We start from the raw sequence: 19,677 nt of genomic DNA, 5'->3' as shown, positions 1-19,677 counted from the left end.
TGTCTCAGCATCAAAGAACCCAGTTAAGTGGATGTTGCAGCAGTATGAGGACATATACAGCAATAGAATGGGGACGACGAATGCTATTGTTCATGAGGACGAATTAGGGAATGCGGTTCCAATAAAACAACGCCCCTACAGGATTAATCCTCTCAAAGCCGCACAGGTGCAGAAGGAAGTGGATGCAATGCTCATCATCAAACCAAGTCAGAGTGAGTGGAGTTCCCCGATTGTGTTAGCTCTCAAACCTGGTATGACTCAAAACCTTTGTGTGGACGATCACCTCTGACTCTTCAACACACCCCAGTATACAGGCCTAGACTGTCCAGCCTTTCCTCATCAGGTAATCAGCACATTCCAAGTATCAGTCCAAAATACCTACTCTGAGAAGCTTCCACCATGTTAGCATCCTGTGTGCACAGTGACCAGTACTGTACACTGGACTCGGATGTGGTCTCACCATTGTGCTGTATAACTGAAGCACAACCTCCACACTGCAGCATTCAATTCCTTACATGATAAACCATAGCATTCCATTAGTTTTTCCTGAATCCTTGTTCTACCTACATACCAATTATAGTATCACAGTTTCAGAGTAACAGAAGCAGGAGTAGGCCATTTGGCCCATCGAGCCTGCTCTGTCATTCATTAACATCATGCCTGATCTATAAATCCTCTAACCTGCATTATCCCCATAACCCTACATTCCCCTACAAATTAAAAACCCATCCAACTGTGTCTTGAATATGTTTAATGAAGCTGCCTCCACTGCTTCCTTGGGCAGAGAATTCCATAGATTCACTTCTCTCTGGGAAAAGCAGTTCCTCCTCATCTCTGTCCGAAATCCACTCTCCCTAATCTTGAGGCCATGTCTCCAGTCCTAGTCTCACCCACCAGCAGAAACAACTTGCCTGCCTGTATCTTATCTATCCCTTACATGATTTTATAGGTTCCTATAAGCTCCCCTCTCATTCTTCTGAATTCTAGTGAGTACAGTCTCAGGAAGTGCAACTTCTGCTCTTCGGGTAATCCCCTCATCTCTGGAATTAACCTGGTGAACCTCCTCTGCACCACCTGCAAACCCAGTATATCCTTCCTCAATAAGGAGACCAGATCTGAGCACAACACTCCAGGTACGGCCTCTCCAACACCTTGTACAATTGCAGTAGATCTTGCCTGCTCCTCAATTCAATCTCTCTAGCAATGAACGCTAATATTCCGTTTGCCGTTTTGACTACCTGCTATATTTGCAAATCAACATTTAGCAATTCACGTACGAGCACTCCTAAGTGCCTCTGCACAACAGCATGCTGCAATCTTTCACCATTTAAATAACACTCTGACCCATTTTTACTTCCAAAGTGGATAACCTCACATTTACCAACATTGTACTCCAACTGCCAGACACTTGCCCATTCACTTAACTTATCTAAATCTCTCTGCAGACTCTCCAGATCCTCTGTACAGTTTGGCTTCCCACTCAATTTAATGTCATCCGCAAATTTGGATATGTTACACTCTGTCTCCTCTTCCAAATCATTTGCATACATCATGAACAGTTGAAGGCCCAACGCTGACACCTTCAGTACCCTGCTCACCACTGATATCCAACCAAATAAACACCCATTTATCCCAACTCTCTGCTTTCTCATGGTGAACCAGTCTTCTATCCATACTAGTACATTCCCTGCAATTCCATGAATCCTTATCTTATGGATGAGGCTTTTATGTGGTACCTTATCGAACGCCTTCCAGAAAACCAAATGTATAACATCCACCTGTTCACCTCCATCCATTGTACTTGTAACATCCTCAAAGAATTCCAATAAGTTTGTCAAACATGGCTTTCCACTCCTGAATCCATGTGCATCTGCCTGACTGAACCCATTCCATCCAGATGTCTCATTATTCCTTCTTTAACGATACGCTCCAGAATTTTCCCGACTACAGATATTAAGCATATAGAACATAGAACATGGTACATTACAGCGCAGTACAGGCCCTTTGGCCCTTGATGTTATGCTGACCTATGCAACCAATTTTTAGCCTACCGATCCTACATTTTCCACTTTCATCCATATCAATGGATTTAGATTGGCTCAGGCTTGGAGGGCTGAAGGGCCTGTTCCTGGGCTGTAAAGTTTCTTTGTTCTTTGTTTGTGGTCTGTCCAAATCAAATCTGTAAATTGTAAAGTGTTGAGAACTCAGCACTGACCCCTGTGACATACCGTAGTCACAACCTGTAAGGCTGAAAAAGAGCCACTTATTCCGACTCTCTGCTTCCTGTTCACCAGCCAATCTTCTATCCAGGTCACTATGTTATCACCAACACCATGAGCTTTTATTTTCTGCAATGACCTTTGATGTGACACCTCATCAAATACCCTCAGGATTCACTGCACTGCTGTAGCCTCTGGGTAATGGGGCCCATTGTGTCCCAATTCCCCATCTGCCGCTCCTCCCTGTACATTCAGATGTGGTTCCTGATTGCTGATACCACAGGCTCCTCTCCTGCCTGAGTAGCTGTCTGGTCTCTGCTGGTCCCTCCGAGTGCCAGCGGCCTGGGGCATTTCTTCCTCAGTCAGCTGTGGAGCTATGGCAGTAAGGTGCTCACCAGCTTGTGCTGCCACACTCTCTATGGCTAACCTTCCCACCGAGGTCTCAGGGTCTGAGCTGGTGGGGTGTCTTTTACACCTCAGCACTCTTGTCCTCACAGGGCGAGGAGGTGGCTTGTGTGAAAAATGGCTACGTCACTGTGGGGGTGGTGGAGTTGCTGGTGATACCCACAAGGCACAGAGAGAGAGATACACACAGAGACAGAGATACAGCGAGAGGGAGAGACAGTGTCATGGCCACTGATTGGAAGTGGTGTGCGATGAATGAGACTGACAGAGGAGTTAATGGGAGAGTGGGAACAAAGCACAGCACAAGCTTGAGGAACAACATCACATTTTCCACAGAGGAATTTACCAGCCACAACGACTCAATATCGATCTCCACAACTTCAGATCTTGATTGTGTGACGTCTGTTCTGCAGTTCTCATTAATTTCTAAAATGCCTTCCTGTTTTTTTTACATTCTCAGATCCTTTTCACATGCGCTTTCTTGTTTGTGTCTTATTTCCTCCTTGTAGTGAGGATTAATACACCCTTTTCATGCCTTAATTTTTACCCATTTCACTTCTTTTCTTTTCCTCTTTAAACACTGTTAACAACTCCTAAGACTTTTACAGTAGACAACGACACCATTTCACCCGTCTTTTGCTGCTGACAAAAGTATAAAAGAACCCATTTTCCCAACCGTTTCAACTCTGAATTGAAGCATTATCTCTGTTTCCCTCTCCATGGATGCTGCTTGATCTGCTGAGTTTCTGCAGCATTCTCTGTTGTTTTAGTTTGGCAGCATCAGCAATATTTTGTTTTAAGTGATCTTCTGATGTCTGATCCTATCTTCCACACTTTTCACTGCCTTTCTGTCACTCTTGTCTTTCATATACCTTGAAATCATGTCCTTCATATGTAACATATTTGTGGATGGCATTAGTATATGTATTTACGAAGATCAATGTTCCTAAGACTGGCCACGAGGGAAGAACAGAATATTTTCCTGTCATCTATCTGCCTTCTATTCAACCTGTCTCCAAGATGATACACCTCTGGAGCAGGTGGGATTTGAGCCCAAAATCTCTTGGCCCAGAGTTAGGGACACTATCACTGCACCACAAAAACCCTCTCCATGTCCCCAAACATTACATGCGCAGTATTTCTCTCTGAGTTATATCCATCAGTCAGTGTGAAACTCAGAATGCCATTGGTCCTTCAATCGACATGTTTGAATTATTCTAAAATGTCAATTAAAGAGCACCTCACTATTTGAAAGACACTACATAAAATACGAAACATGCTAAACTCAGCAAGTCCTGGTGACTTTATCAAAGAACACTTTATCAAAGCTATCATTCGTTAAAATGTTCTTCAAAGGAACAAAGCTATATTTTATCTTGGATCATCGGGGGCACTATTCCAAACTTCCAGTCCTCTTGGCCCTCTCCCATATTTTCATTGTTCCTTTACTCAACAGAATCCTTCACACATTCTATCCAGATCAGGGAAACATTTTACTTTACTCTGGGACAAAGGCACTGGCTTGAAAGGAGTTCAATGAACCTCTTTGTTCAGTGACTGCAATTAATGTCAATCTCTGTGGGCCCTAATCGAGTCTCTGGGTGGATTCCTCCTTCTATTAATAAATGAGTCTCAGCTGCAACATTCCTCGAAACAGGGAGAGATGACAGATCAGAATCTGAGGAGAGAAGACTGCAATGTTACCACAATGGGCAGGAGTCTCTCTGGGATAATTGACTACTTTTCTGCAAATTATCAGCAGATGTATTTGGAACATTGAATCCGTTACATACTTCTGATTAATCAACACATTTACTAACTGACTCATGCTGCTGTTGGTATTCCGAGTAAGTGTCCAGATAGTAATTCTATTAATCATGAATTAACTTTGTTACTGCTCTTGTCATTTCCCATTCTCCTACCTGCTGCCTCTGCTGTCACTAAGTCTCTATCTCCCCCCCACCCCACCCCAGTACATTTATAAACCACTAGACTCCTGCTGTTCTTACTTTAATCTTGAGAAGTCCAACGCCTCTGGAGAGAAATTTGTCAGGAGTGTTCAGGAAGAATTTCCCATGCAGTATTCGATAGCTTGACTCGAGAAGGTGCAAAACATGACCTCCTCTTTGGAAATAAGGCAGGGCGAGTGACGGAAGTGTTCATAGGGGAGCACTTTGAAACCAATGACCACAATTCCATAAGTTTTAGAATAACTAAGGAAAGTATAGTTCTGGTCCACAAGTTAAGTTCTAAATTGGGGCAAGGCCAGTTTTGATGGTATGAGATCAGAACTTTCAAAAGAGTTTATGGAAGATTGTTTGCAGTCAAATGAAGTTTGGTAAAGTGGGAAACTTTCCGAACTGAGATAATGAAGAGTTCATGGCCAGCATTGAAGAGTGACGGGTAAGGTTGGCAAGAGTAGAGAAGCCTGAATGACTTGAGTTATTGAGGTCTTGATCAAGAAAAATAAGGAGAAGAATGATATGCCCAGGCAGCTGGGATGTGGTGAATTCCTTGAGGACTATAAGCGGTATTGGAATGCACTTAAGGAAGAAATCAGGAGGGCTCCAAGGGGACACAATATGGCTTTGGCAGATAAGGTAAAGGAGAACCAAAGAGATTCAAAAAATACATGAAGAACAAAAGAGTAATGAGGGAAAAGAATAGGATCGCTTAAAGATGAACAAGTTCATCGACGTGAGGAGCTGCAAGAGATGGGTGAGATCCTTTAACGAATGTTTCTTGGCAGTATTTTCCATTGAGAATGCTAGGGAACTTGGGGAAATAACTAGTGATGCCTTGAACAGAATCCACATTCCAGAAGAGGAGATGCTGGAAATTAAAAGACACATTAAAGTAGATAAATCCAGGGGACCTATTCAAGTGTATCCCAGGATTTTATGGGAACCACGGAGGAGATTCCTGTATCATCGACAGCCACAGGTGAATGGAACAAGGATTGAATAGTGGCTAATGTCGTGCCAGTATTTAAGAAAAACTGAAGAGAAATGCCTGGGAAATACAAACCAGGGAGCATAACATCTAACATGGAATTCTGAGAGATAGGATCTATAGGCATTTGGATAGGCAAAGACTCATTTGGGATAGTCAGCATGGCTTTGTGTGTGAGAAATCATGTCTCACAAAATTGATTATGCTTTATGAAGGGGTGACTAGGAAAGTAGATCAGGGCACAGTGATAGACTTTATGTGCATGGATTTTAGAGACGCCTTTGATAAGGTGTATGTTCATGGTAATTTGGTGAGTAAGGTTAAATCTCACAGAATCCAGAGAGAGCTAGCCAAGTGGATACAAGAATGGCTTGAAGGTAGAATACAATGGGTGGTGTTAGAGGGTTGTTCTTCAAACTGGGGACCTGTGAACAGCGGTGTGCCATATGGAATGGCTCTGGGTATACTGTTATTCAACATTTCTTGAAATAAGCTGGATAAGAATTTATGAGGTGTGATTATAGGTTTATGGATTCCATAAGATTGGTGATATCGTGGACAGTGAAGAAGGTTATCTGGCAATACAGTGAGATATCAATCAGTTAGGCCTGTGGGCTGACTGATGGCACATGGAGTTTAGTTTAGATAAATGCGAGGTGTTGGAGTTTGCTGGGTCAAACCAGGGCAGGACTTACCAATCATTGGTCAGATCATAGGGAGTGACATAATAAGGTAATCTAGGGGTACATGTTCATTGTTCCATGAAAGTGGAATCACAGCTCGGCGGGGTTGGGGGGGGGTGGGGGGGGGGTTCATGAAGGCTTTCAGCACGCTTGCTTTCATTGTTGAAAGCACTGAGTATAAGAGTTGGGACGTCTTGTTGCAGCTGTACAAGGTGTCGGTGAGGCCACAGTTGAAGTTACTATGTGCAGTTCTGGACACCTCCTATCAAGGGATAAGATTAAACTGGAAATAGTCCAGAGAAGATTTACTGGGATGCGACCAGGACTGGAGTGTTTGAGTTTTGACGAGAGGCTGGAGAGGCTAGGACTTTTTACTCTGGAGAGTTGGAGACTGAGGGGTGACCTTAGACCATAGAACATCGAACATTTCAACACAATACAGGCCTTTTGACCCTCAAAGTTGTGTGAAACCAATCTGAAGCCCATCTGACCTACCCTATTCCATGTTCATCCATATGTCTCTGCAATGACCACTGAAATGCCCTTAAATTTGGAGAGTCTACTACTGTTACAGGCTTGCCGTTCCATATTCCTACTACTTTCTGAGTAAAGAAACTACCTCTGACATCTGTCCTATATCTATCACCCCTCAATTTGAAGCTATGTCCCCTTGTGCTAGCAAACACCATCCAAGGAAAACTGTTTTCACTGTCCACCCTATCTAACCCTCCGATTACCTTATATGCCTCAATTAAGTCACCTCTCTAGCTTCTTCTCTCTAAAGAAAACAGCCTCAAGTCCATCAGCCTTTCCTTATAAGACCTTCCTTCCCTAACAGGCAACATCCAGGTAAATCTCCTCTGAAAACTTTTCAAAGCTTCCACATCCTTCCTACTATGCGGTGAAGAGAGGTGCACGCAATACTCCAAGTGCGGCCACACCAGTGTTTTGTACAGTTGCAACACGACCTCATGGCTGTAAATCTCAATCCCTCTGCAAATAAAGACTAACAGACCGTATACCTTCATATCAATGCTAAGGCAGAGAGTTGGGATAAAAGGTTCTTTTTCGGAATGGCAGCCGGTGACAAGCGGTGTCCCGCAGGGTTCGGTGCTGGGGCCACAGCTGTTCACATTATATATTAATGATCTGGATGAAGGGACTGGGGGCATTCTAGCGAAGATTGCAGATGATACGAAGTTAGGTGGACAGGCAGGTAGTACTGAGGAAGTGGGGAGGCTACAAAAGGATCTAGACAGTTTGGGAGAGTGGTCCAGGAAATGGCTGATGGAATTCAACGTGAACAAATGCGAGGTCTTGCACTTTGGCAAAAAGAATAAAAGCACAGACTACTTTCTAAATGATGAGAAAATTCGTAAAGCCAAAGTGCAAAGGGATCTGGGAGTGCTAGTCAAGGATTCTATAAAGGTCAACATGCAGGTTGAGTCTGTGATTAAGAAAGCAAATGCAATGTTGTCATTTATCTCAAGAGGGTTAGAATATAAAAGCACCGTTGTGCTACTGAGACTTTATAAAGCTCTGGTTATGCCCCATTTGGAGTACTGTGTCCAGTTTTGGTCCCCACACCTCAGGAAGGACATACTGGCACTGGAACGTGTCCAGCGGAGATTCACATGGATAATCCCTGGAATGGTAGGTCTAACATATGAGGAACAGCTGAGGATCCTGGGATTGTATTCATTGGAGTTTAGAAGATTAAGGGGAGACTTAATAGAAACGTACAAGATAATACATGGCTTGGAAAGGGTGGATGCTAGGAAATTGTTTCCATTATGTGAGGAGACTAGGACCTGTGGACACAGCCTTAGAATTAGAGGGGGTAAATTCAGAATAGAAATGCAGAGACATTTCTTCAGCCAGAGAGTGGTGGGCCTGTGGAATTCATTGCCGCAGAGTGCAGTGGAGGCCGGGACGCTAAATGTCTTCAAGGCAGAGATTGATAGATTCTTGTTGTCTCGAGGAATTAAGGGCTATGGGGAGAAGGTGGGTAAGTGGAGTTGAAATGCCCATCAGCCATGATTGAATGGCGGGGTGGACTCGATGGGCCGAATGGCCTTACTTCCACTCCTATGTCTTATGGTCTTATGGTCTATCAACCTGGGTGACAACTTTCAGGAATCTACATACATGGACAAAGAGATCTCCCTGTTCGTCTGCACTACCAAGCATCGTAATATTAGCCTAGTAGTCTGCACTCCTGTAACTCCTTCCAAAGTAAATCACCTCACACTTTTCCACATTGAACTCCATTTGCCACCTTTCAGCCCAGAGACTCCAGCCGAGTGACCGTGCCCTTTGAAGGGGCCTCCCATTGCATGGAATTGCAGATACCCCACCCCCACCCGAGGCTGCACATCCAAACACTTACCCTGCTGGCCTCATGTTCAGTTGCAGCCATCTTCATTTCTGAGTCACAGCGGGATGGAAGGCAAGAGCAGGCTTCCCTCAGACACTGAGTTCCAGCCTCCTCCTCTGCACGCAGAGGAATTATCAAGGATAAAATGGCCCTTCTTGCTCGCACACACCCTCACCCTGTAAACCTCTCAGAATTCACATCTCTCCGAGCCCCTGCCCAATGAATCTGCACCTACATACCCTCCAATACGGACCCCAATCCAGACGGTCAATATGCCAGGGCTGGGAATGCACTGGCCCCCTCCCTGAGAGCTGTGTTAGCTTATGTCCCAGTACTAGCTACATCTCATGACGCAAAGCTCTTCAAGGTGGCTATCAATGCAAGTGATGTGGGTGTCAGTGTTGTGCTCTTGCAGGAAGATATCATGAAGATAGAAATACCTATTGGGTGTTTCTCCACGAAACTGAACATTCAACAGAAGAAATATCCAAAAGTTCAGAAGGAAACTTTGAGCTTGATGTTGGCGTTAAAACATTTCAAAGTTTACGTTACCAGTAATTTATCTGAGATGATCATATACACTGAGCATAACCCATTGAAATTTGTGGAGAAATTTAAGGATAAAAATGCAGTCTGTTTAGCTGGAGCTTGTGGTTACAGCCATTCAACTTGAAAATTGTGCACGTGGCAGGACGAGAAAACATAACTGCGGAGACCTAAATGAGAAACAGAAGCGATGAAGGAAGGAGTAAACTAGATGATTTCACAATGTTCAGCATCATTCATGAATCTTTAGTTATTGAAGCAGTCCATGTTCAAATGCAACAAGATCCGGAATAATGTCCAGGCTTGGGCTGACAAGTGGCAAGTAATACTCGTGGCACACAATATGACCATCACCAACTGACCCTTGAATTTCAATGGCATGACCATCACTGAAGCCCCCATGTCAACCTCCTGGGAGTTATCATTACACAGAAACTCCACTGGACTCACCATTTAAACACAGTGACTACAAGAGCAGGTCAGAGGCTAGGTAAACCATGGTGAGTAAATCACCTTCACTTCCTGAAGCCTATACACCATCTAGAAGGCACAAATCAGCAGTGTGATAGAATATTCTCCACTTGCCTGAATAAGTGAAGGTCCAACAACACTTAAGAAACTGATCTTATCCTGGACAAAGCAGCACACTTAATTAGCACGACAACCACAGGCAACCATTCCCTCTCCTTCCGATGTTCAGTAGTATTAGTGTGTAATATGTGCTGTAGAAAATTTCCAAAGATCATCAGATAGCAACTTCCAAACCCACAAACACTTCCATTCAGAAGGAAAAAGGTAGCTAATTTTTAGGAATGCCACCAAGCTTCAAGTTCCCCACCAAGCCCCTCTCCATCCTGACTTGGAAATACATTGTTGTTCCTTCACCATCACTAGGTCAGAATCCTGGAATTCCCTCCCCAATGCCATTGTGGGTCAACCCACAGCAGGTGGACTGCAGCAGTTCAAGAGGTAGCTCACCACCACCTTCTCAAGGGCAACAAAGCACGGGCAATAAATATTGGCCCAACCAGCGACACCCAGATCCCACCAACGAATAACTAATGGCCTCTACACACCTCTATGCTGTCCTCTATACAGATTCATCCCCTTGCACTGTGTGATATTCTGACGAGTGACATGGTGAATGCCTGTCACTCTGCACTAAACACTGAGATAAACCTGACAGACCACAAGTAAACCCAAAGTGAATGAGCCTTTAGAAAGTTAGCTCAGAGCCAGACGGAGCATCCTGTGTCGCTGCATGAAATGTGCCCATGCCCCTGACTGTGAACCAATCTGGCAGAAGCAGGTACGACATCATTGTCTCTGAGCTCCACAGTGAAGGGTGAGTTAATCTGACAGCAGCCAGAATGATGTGGTGAGGCTGGGGTTTGGGGATGCCCACACACACCGACAAAGTGTGGGAGAGGACAGTGTTGATGGAGCATGTAGTGAAATGGTGCTGATGGTGGAGATGGATGAAGACCTGGAGAAGCAAACAGTGAGTTCCTGCCTCCAGGTAACTGCCCAGGCTTTCCTGTTGGGAACTGGCACCATCTGGTTTCCATAGGAACTGAAGGAAGGATCAGAATCTCCATCGAAATGAGGCAAGATCAGCTCCTAATGAGATAGAACGGCATGAAAATGAAGTGATCACCCCTCACTAGTGAGATTCAGAATTCACTGTTTAAACTAGAAAGGGGGAAATTAGAAATACTTTTCACATCAAAATCGAATGCTTTCATTCTTGCCATATTTCCCCAACTTTCTTGTGCTTGCTCAGACCACTCAATGAAGCAGAAAATTCAACTCTATAAAAATTATTGACAATGTTCTTTTTAACCTACTTTCAGTTTTGAGGATCCCACGGTTACCCTGGCCGGAATACGTTTGATACTGTTAATTCTGTAAGATTTACAGAAAGCCTATTGACTCATATGTACACCCCGAGACATGATCTGACCCTGCAGCGTCCTGACCTCGAATGCAAATTGAATCAGTGACTTGACCCCGAGGCGGACAACCAAGCTTGGCCCGTTCCCAAGTCCGACAACCACTCCAACCTGAGGATGCCCCACCCCACCAGACCCAACTCAATTCCCGCCAGGAGCAGCAGAGTCGCTCCACCAACTCCTGGAACTGTCCAGAAACTGACAAGAAAACAGGACAAACCTGCTGGCCTGAAGGTGAGATTGAAATAGCACAGTTTCAAGACCACACCCCTTGCCAGCGTACTGCTCGCAAATGTCCAGGCTAACGAAAACAAAATGGCTGATCCAGACGTACCGGAGGGAACTAAGAGGCTGTTACGTGCTCTGTTTCATGGAGACATACCTCACCCCTGCCATTCCTGACTGCTTCTTCCAAGCTGACAGGTTCTCCATACACCATATGTCACCCTCGGGAGAGGTGAAGGGCGGCGGGGGATGCTTCCTGATCAACACCTCCTGTTGCTCGTATGTAGTGACCCTGACAGGCCATTGCTCCCTTCGACCTAGAATACCTTACAGTAAAATGCCGTCCCTATTACCTTCCATGAGAGTTCACCTCTGCCATCCTGACAGCAGTCTGCACACCACCCCATGAGGATGTGAAAAATGCCCTGGATGAAATATTACACCGCCATAAACATTCTGAGACAAAATTCCTCGAGGCCTTACTCATCGAGTACATTTACACCCTCAAGAGGACGCTTCCAAAGTCCCACCAACACATCTCCTGCCCCACTCGAGGACCCAACATCCTGGACCAGCGTTACACAACCATCAAACACACCGACCGCTCCACCCCCCGCAGCACACATCGGAAAATCAGATCACAATGTTGTGTCCCTCCTCCCAGCTTAAAAACAGAAGGTAAAGCGGGAGGATGCTTCACAGAAAGAAATGCAATGCTCATCTGAGGCAGTGGAAGAGCATCTCTGGGACTGGTTGGAATCAATGAACTGGACTCTATTCAAGTACGCAGCGGAAAATCTGGACGTGTACATTACCACCGTCAAGCACGTCATTAACAAATCCATGGAGGACTGTGTGCCAAAGGCATTCTGAGTTTTCCGCAAATGGGAACCTTGGATGAACTGCGAAATCCACTCCCTCCTGAAAACCAGGGACTCAGCGTTCAAGTTGGATTACCCAGACTAATGCAGAAAATCCAGATATGATGTCTGCAAAGCCATCAGAAACGTCAAGAGGCAATACAGGACCAAGTTAGAGGTCAAACCAACCATCCAGACACTCACTGCCCATGGGAAGGCCTAAACAGCATAAGGGATACAAAATAAAGTACAGCAAGATAACAGACAAAGACACATCCCTCCCTGATGCGCTCAACGCTTTCTATGCTCAGTGTAAGTAGAATGCCAGCAGCAAGGTATCTCCTGCCCTGATAGATCCAGGGGCACCTGTTCCCTCTGCCACCGCTGCTGATGCCTGATCAGCCTTCCTCAGAGTCAATCCAAGGGAAGTGACAGGTCCAGACAGAGTCTCTGGCCGTTCACTCCGATCCTGTGTGAATCAGCTGGTAGAGATATTCATTGAAATCTTCAACCTCTCCTGACTGCACTCCAAAGTCCCCACCTGCTTCACGGAGGCTACCCCCATCCCAGTACCTATGAAAACACATGCAATGTGCCTTAATGATTTCTGCCCAGTGGCTCTGACCTCCATAATCCTGTCGTGCTTCGAGAGGCTGGTCATGGCCCACATCAGCCCTGGTCTCCCAGCCTGCCTCGGCCCCCCTGCAATTTGCCGAGCGAAGTAACAGGTCCACAGCATTTCCCAAACCCTGCCCTCATCCCTGGTACATAAGAAGAGCAAGGTCATCTACGTCAGACTCCTGGTCATCGACTACATCTCCACCTTCAACACCATTATCCCCTCCAGACTGATCATAATACTCTGAGACTCTGAGTCTCAGCTCCACTCTCTGCAGCTGGATCCTCAGCTTCCTGACCCACAGACCACAATCAGTGAAGATAGACAGCAGCCCCTCCTCCACGATAACCCTCAACACTGGAACCCCCCAAGGATGTGTTCTCAGTCCCTACTGTACTCCCTGTACACCCAGGGCAGTCTGGCTAAATTCCGTGCAAACACCTTCTACACGTTTGCTGCAGACCCCACTGTGGGAGGATGGATATCAAACAACAAGAAGGAGATAGAAGGCTTGATGCCATAGTGCAGTGAGAACACTCTCTCTCTCAGCATCGGCAAACCTGAAGAACTGATCATTGACCTCAGAAAGACAGAAGGAGAACATGCCTCCTTCTCCATCAATGGAGCTGAGGCTGAGAGGGTGGAGAGCGTTAAGTTCCTAGGAGTGTCAATAACTGGGAATCTGTCCTGGACTTCCCACATAGATGTGATGACCAAGAAAGTACAACGCAGTGGCTCAGTGGTTAGCAATGCTGCCTCACAGCGCTGGAGTGCGGGTTTGATTCCAGCCTCGGGCAGCTGTCTGTGTGGAATTTGCACATTCTCCCTGAGTCTGCGTGTGTTTCCTCCAGATGCTCCCGTTTATTCCCACAATTCAAGGTTTTGCAGGTCAGATGGATTGGCCATGCTAAATTGCACTTAGATTTATGTGTATTCGTCAGGGATAAACGTAGGATAGGGGAATGTGTCAGTAAGGACTTGTTGGGCCAAATGGTCTGTTTCCACACTGTACGGAATCTAATCTAATCTAAATGCTTCTTGTTCTTCAGGCAGCTCAGGGAATTTGGCCTGTCCATAAGGTCCATCACCAAACTCTGTTGATGCAACACAGAGAGCATCCTATCCGGGTGTAGCAACTGCTCTGCCCAGCACAGTAAGGAGCTACAGGAGGTTGTGTGCACAGCCCAGACCATCACGGAAGCCAACCTTCCACCCAAAAACTCCATTTACACGGCTCGTTGCCGTGGGATGGCTGCAAATATCATCGAAGACCCCTCCCACCCCGGTAATGATCTCCTACAACCTCGCCCGTCAGGCAGAAGATACAGAAGCTTGAACACACCCACCAGCAGCTTCAGGAACAGCTTCTTCCCAGCCATTATTAGACTGATGAATGGCATCTTGCCCTTCAAATAATGCTGACCTTGTTAATGTTGATCTTGCCTACTGCACGCCCAGTGGGATGTAACCTGTACGCCTCTGTCCAAGTTTCTGTTCACCCTGTGATCTGTACATCCCTGCTCACTGTGATCTGCCTGTACTGCTCATAAACAAAGCTTTACATTGTACTGAGGGAAACGTGACAATCAACCAATCAATGTGTCTCCCTTCACCCTGAACCACAGCTTTTCAATATGTCTCTCTGCTGTCATTGCCTGAGACAACATTGGACTGAAGTTGTCCGTCCTTACTTTATTCTAGGGGAGGCAGAGTGCCCAACTGACTGGCTGTAGGAACAATACTTATCTCTCCAGCCTTTATTGAATAGGGCTGTATTGTTTGTCAACATCCATTTCTTTGGAGCCACTTCAATATCTCCAGGGAATTGAAAAATTATGGTCAACGCCTTTATCTATCCTTCTCTCATGAACTCATATACATGCAGTCCAAGGTGGGTATAATTCCAAATTCATTGTGGGAAAACTGTACTGGATTGAAAGGGGTTAACAGCTGAACCCTTTCAAGTTTCACAACATCTTTCCGATAGGAAGGAGACCAGAATTGCACACAATATTCCAACAGTGGCCTAACCGATGTTCTGTACAGCTGCAACATGACCTCCCAACTCCTGTACTCAATACTCTGACCAGTAAAGGAAAGCATACCAAACACCTTCTTCACTATCCTATATACCTGCGACTCCACTTTCAAGGAGCTATGAACCTGCACTCCAAGGTCTCTTTGTTCAGCAACACTCCCTAGGACCTTACCATTAAGTGTATAAGTCCTGCTCTGATTTGCTTTCCAAAATGCAGCACCTCGTATTTAACTGAATTAAACTCCATCTGCCATTTCTCAGCCTATTGGCCCATCTGGTCCAGATCCTGTTGTAATCTGAAGTAATCCTCTTCGCTGTCACTACACCTCCAATTTTGGTGTCATCTGCTAACTTACTAACTGCACCTCTTATGCTCACATCCAAATCATTTATGTAAATGACAAAAAGGTAGAGGGCCCAGCACCGATCCTTGTGGCACCCGACTGGTCACAGGCCTCCAGTCTGAAAAACTATCCTCCACCACCACCCTCTGTCTTCTACCTTTGAGCCAGTTCTGTATCCAAATCGCTAATTGTCCATGTATTCCATGAGATCCAACCTTGCTAATCAGTCTCCCATACCCTGGTTTTGTTCAGTGCCAACTGATATTCTGTCATCTCCAGCCTGGGGAACAATCGAGTGCCTTCATTATATCCTGAACCCAGCAGTGCCATTTGTTCTGATTCTGCTGCTCAATGCTTTAAGTGTCAGGTACATTTTAGTGGCCAGCAGAGCCCGCAGGAGACTTCAGGCTCACAGCAGTGGGGAGAATCCCAGTGACCCAGAAATGGGGACCCGAAGGAAGTCTATCATTTTATTGCTTGTCATTTCAAGGAATTTCATCCTGTTATGGTCGGTGTTTATGGTAGCTCTCTATGGAGACAAACGATTTGGATGGGGTATAGGGCCATTTACCTATATTATTTTGTACGAGAAATAGGATTCATTCTCCAGCTCCTAACTTGCTGCACGAACACTTGTATATATGTTGTGACCCAGACTAAGTTCAGGAAATAGCTGAAGGACATCGTAAAATACCCTTTTACCCGAATGGTGAAATCCATTAAATGGTGAGGTGGATTGAAGAATCCGTGGGTTAGAAATGTGTTCAGTCTCAGAATCCATCCAATCCACTCTCCGTGGGGTCAGTGATACAGACACAGTGAGGGGAGTCTGCACTCTCCAACCTTTGTGATACAGACTGAGTATGTTCAGTTGGCAGTCCTGGTGATCTACTATGGACACAGAGTAAATGGTCTGTTCTCCCACAGTCAATGATATAGACACAATGGCATCAGGCTGCTCTACTCATGGTCTGTTATACGGATACTGTAGGGGCAATCTGCCCTCTCAAGGTTAGGTAATAAAGACACCAGTGAGTTTGGTCTGCCCTCACTGGGATACATGTGAACAAACAGATCTGAATGAGGAATAGGAGAAAGTGAGGACCACAGATGTTGGAGAGTCAGAGTTGAAAAGGATGGCACAGGAAAACGACAGCAGGTCAGACAGCACCCGAGGAACACGACAGTCAATGTTATGGGCATAAGCACCTCATTATTCCTGATGAATTTTCTTATAGTTTCTTATGGACCTGGGCAGAGCAGTACACATACCAAACCATGATACACCCAGACATAGTGCTTTCTCTGTTGCAGCGATAAGAGTTGGGGAGAGTCCTTGTGTTTGTGCTGAATTTCCTAAGATTCCTTAGGAAGAGGAGGCATTGTGGTGAATTCCATGAAGTCCACACGACACCTCCATGCAGTCCCCTATACACCCCCATGCAGTCTGCTATACACCTCCATGCAACCTGCTATACACCTCCATATAGTCCACTATATAGCTCCATGCAGTCCACTCTACACCTCCATGCAGTCTGCTATGCATTCCCATACAGTCTTCTAACCCCTCCATGCAGTCCTCTATACACCTCCATACAGTGTCCCCTTCACCTAAATGCAGTCTGCTATATACCTCCATACAGTTGCCTGTACATCTCCATACTGTCCTCTATACAGCTCCATGCAGTGTGCTATACACCTCCATGCAGTCTGCTCCATATGTTCATACAGTGCCCATACGCCTCCATGCAGTCCTCTATACTGCCCCACATAGTCCTCTGTACTTCCATGCAGTCCTCTATAAACCTCCATGCAGACTACTATACACCTCCATGAAGACCTCTATACGCTTCCATGCAGTCCGTACACCTCAATGAAGTCCCCCATTCACCTACAGGCAATCTGCTATATGTCTCCGTGCAATCCTCTCTACACCTCCATACAGTTTGCTATATACTTCCAAACAGTGTGCTATTCACCTCCATTCAGACCTCTACACACCGACATGAAGTCCTCCATGCATTCTGCTTTCCACCTCCACGCAGTCTTCTATACACCTCCATGTTATCCTCTGTACAACTCAATGCATTCCCCTATACTAAGGGTAAAAAGACCCTCTTGGGAGTCATCTACAGGCCCCCAAACAGTAGTCTGGATGTCGGATGTAAGTTGAATCAGGAGCTGAAATTTGCCTGTCGCAAAGATGTTACTACAGTTGTTATGGGGGATTTTAACATGCAGGTAGACTGGGAGAATCAGGATGGTATTGGACCTCAAGAAAGAGACTTTGTGGAGTACCTCAGAGATAGATTCTTAGAGCAGCTGGTGCTGGAGCCGACCAGGGAGAAGGCAATTCTGGATCTGGTATTGTGTAACGAACTAGAATTGGTCAAAGATCTTGAAGTGAAGGAGCCATTGGGAAGTAGTGACCATAATACATTAAGCTTCAATCTGCAATTTGAGAGGGAGAGGGTACAGTCGGAAGTGACAGTACTTCTGTTGAATAAAGGGAACAATGGAGCTATGAGGGAGGAGCTGGCCAAAGTTCAATGGTGCAATACCTTAAGCAGGGATGACCCTGGAGGAACAATGGCAGATATTTCTGTGTATAATGCAGAAGTTGCAGGATCAGTTCATTCCTAAAAGGAAGAAAGATCCCAGGAGGAGGCATGGGTGGCCATGGCTGATGAGGGAAGTTAAGAAACATATAAAATTAAAAGAGAAAAAGTATAACATAGCAAAGATAAGTTGGAAAACTGAGGACTGGGAAGCTTTTAAAGAACAACAGAGGATTAGTAAGAAGGAAATACGCAGAGGAAAAATGAGGTACGAAGGTAAACCGGCCAATAATATAAAGGAGGATAGTAAAAGCTTTTTTAGGTATGTGCAAGGCAAAAAAATGGTTAGGACTAAAATTGGGCCCTTGAAGACAGAAACAGGGGAATATATTACCGGGAACAAAGAAATGGCAGAAGAATTAAATGGGTACTTCAGATCTGTGTTCACTGGGGAAGACACAAGCAATCTCACTGACGTAACAGTGGCTGAAGGACCTGAACTTAAGGGAATTTATATTTGCCAGGATTTGGTGTTGGAGAGACTGTTAGGTCTGAAGGTTGATAAGTCCCCGGGGCCTGATGGTCTACATCCCAGGATAGTGAAGGAGGTGGCTCGGGAAATCGTGGATGCATTGGTGATTATTTTCCAGAGTTCGATAGATTCGGGGTCGGTTCCTGAGGATTAGAGGGTGGCTAATGTTATACCACTTTTTAAGAAAGGTGGGAGAGAGAAAGCAGGAAATTATAGACAAGTTAGTCTGACCTCAGTGGTGGGAAAGATGCTGGAGTCTATTATAAAGGATGAAATTACGGCACATCTGGATAGTAGTAACAGGATAGGACAGAGTCAGCATGGATTTATGAAGGGGAAATCATGCTTGACTAATCTTCTTGAATTTTTTGAGGATGTAACTCTGAAGATGGACGAGGGAGATCCAGTAGATGTAGTGTACCTGGACTTTCAGAAAGCTTTTGATAAAGTCCCACACAGGAGGTTAGTGAGTAAAATTAGGTGCTTCTGCAGCTGTACAGGGCCCTGGTGAGACCACACCTGGAGTACTGTGTGCAGTTCTGGTCTCCAAATTTGAGGAAAGACATTCTGGCTATTGAGGGAGTGCAGCATAGGTTCACGAGGTCAATTCTTGGAATGGCGGGATTACCTTACACTGAACGACTGAAGCAACTGGGCTTGTATACCCTTGAGTTTAGAAGACTGAGAGGAGATCTGATTGAGACATATAAGGTTATGAAAGGATTGGACACTTTGGCAGCAGAAAACATGTTTCCGCTGATGGGTGAGTGCCGAACCAGAGGACACAGCTTAAAAATGTGGGGTAGGCCATTTAGGACAGAGATGAGGAGAAACATCTTCACCCAGAGAGTGGTGGCTGTGTGGAATGCTCTGCCCCAGAGGGCAGTGGAGGCCCAGTCTCTGGATTCATTTAAGAAAGAGTTGGATAGAGCTCACAAAGATAGTGGAATCAAGGGTTATGGAGATAAAACAGGAAGAGGATACTGATTAGGAATGATCAGCCATGATCATATTGAATGGCGGTGCAGGCACAAATGGCTGAATGGCCTGCTCCTGCACCTATTGTCTATTGTCTATTGTCTATACTCCTCCATACAGTCTTCTATACACCTCCATTCAGTCCTCGATGCACTTCCATGCAGTCCTCTGTACTGCTCCATCCACTCCTCTCATTACCTCCATACAGTCCTCTATACCCCTCCATGCCATCCTCTGTACTCCTCTATGCAGTGGAGGAAGAGAGGTGATGCTGGCTGGTATTATTACGAGACTAATAATCCAGAAACTCAGCCAATGCTCTGGGGAGCCAGGAGTGAATGGATATCTGAAACCCTGGGGAGGGGTCTCTCGGTTCTACGATCAGTCAA

This window comes from Chiloscyllium punctatum, chromosome 15 (assembly GCF_047496795.1).
Source record: "Chiloscyllium punctatum isolate Juve2018m chromosome 15, sChiPun1.3, whole genome shotgun sequence".
In the NCBI taxonomy this organism is placed as follows: Eukaryota; Metazoa; Chordata; class Chondrichthyes; order Orectolobiformes; family Hemiscylliidae; genus Chiloscyllium; species Chiloscyllium punctatum.
The sequence above is the reverse complement of the archived record's forward strand: the minus strand, read 5'-3'. Positions refer to the sequence as shown.